This window comes from Octopus bimaculoides, chromosome 11 (genome assembly GCF_001194135.2).
Source record: "Octopus bimaculoides isolate UCB-OBI-ISO-001 chromosome 11, ASM119413v2, whole genome shotgun sequence".
NCBI classification, from domain to species: Eukaryota; Metazoa; Mollusca; class Cephalopoda; order Octopoda; family Octopodidae; genus Octopus; species Octopus bimaculoides.
Window position 1 is genome coordinate 8,527,825 of NC_068991.1, and position 413 is coordinate 8,528,237.

At 34.4% G+C, this 413-nt stretch overlaps 1 protein-coding gene across 1 annotated transcript in view; it reads left to right on the forward strand.

Moving 5' to 3' along the window:
• LOC106880886 (L-asparaginase) overlaps positions 1 to 413 on the forward strand; it is a 31,509-nt gene that overhangs the window by 13,416 nt on the left and 17,680 nt on the right. The window lies entirely within an intron of this gene.

The window sequence follows — 413 nt, forward strand, 5'->3', positions numbered from 1 at the left end:
TATTATTATTATTATTATTATTATTATTATTAAGGTGGCGAGCTGGCATAGTCGTTAGCATGTCGGGTGAAATGCTTAGTGGTATTTCGTCTGTCGTTGCGTTCTGAGTTCACATTCCTCCGAGGTCGACTTTGCCTTTCATCCTTTCGGGGGTCGATTAAATTAGTACCGGTTACACACTGGGGTTGATGTAATCGACTTAATCCCTTCCCCCAAACTTGAAAGGATTATTATTATTATTATTATTATTATTATGTTGTTGTTTTTTTTTTCTTCTTTCTTCAAATTTTCTTCCATTTCTCGCCGAGTGTTTTCCGTACACCTAGGGCAGAGAAACTCGTTGTATGCATTTCCAGTTTACACATGCAAATTCACAGGTAAAATATGTATTTAAAAAAAAAAAAAAAATTATT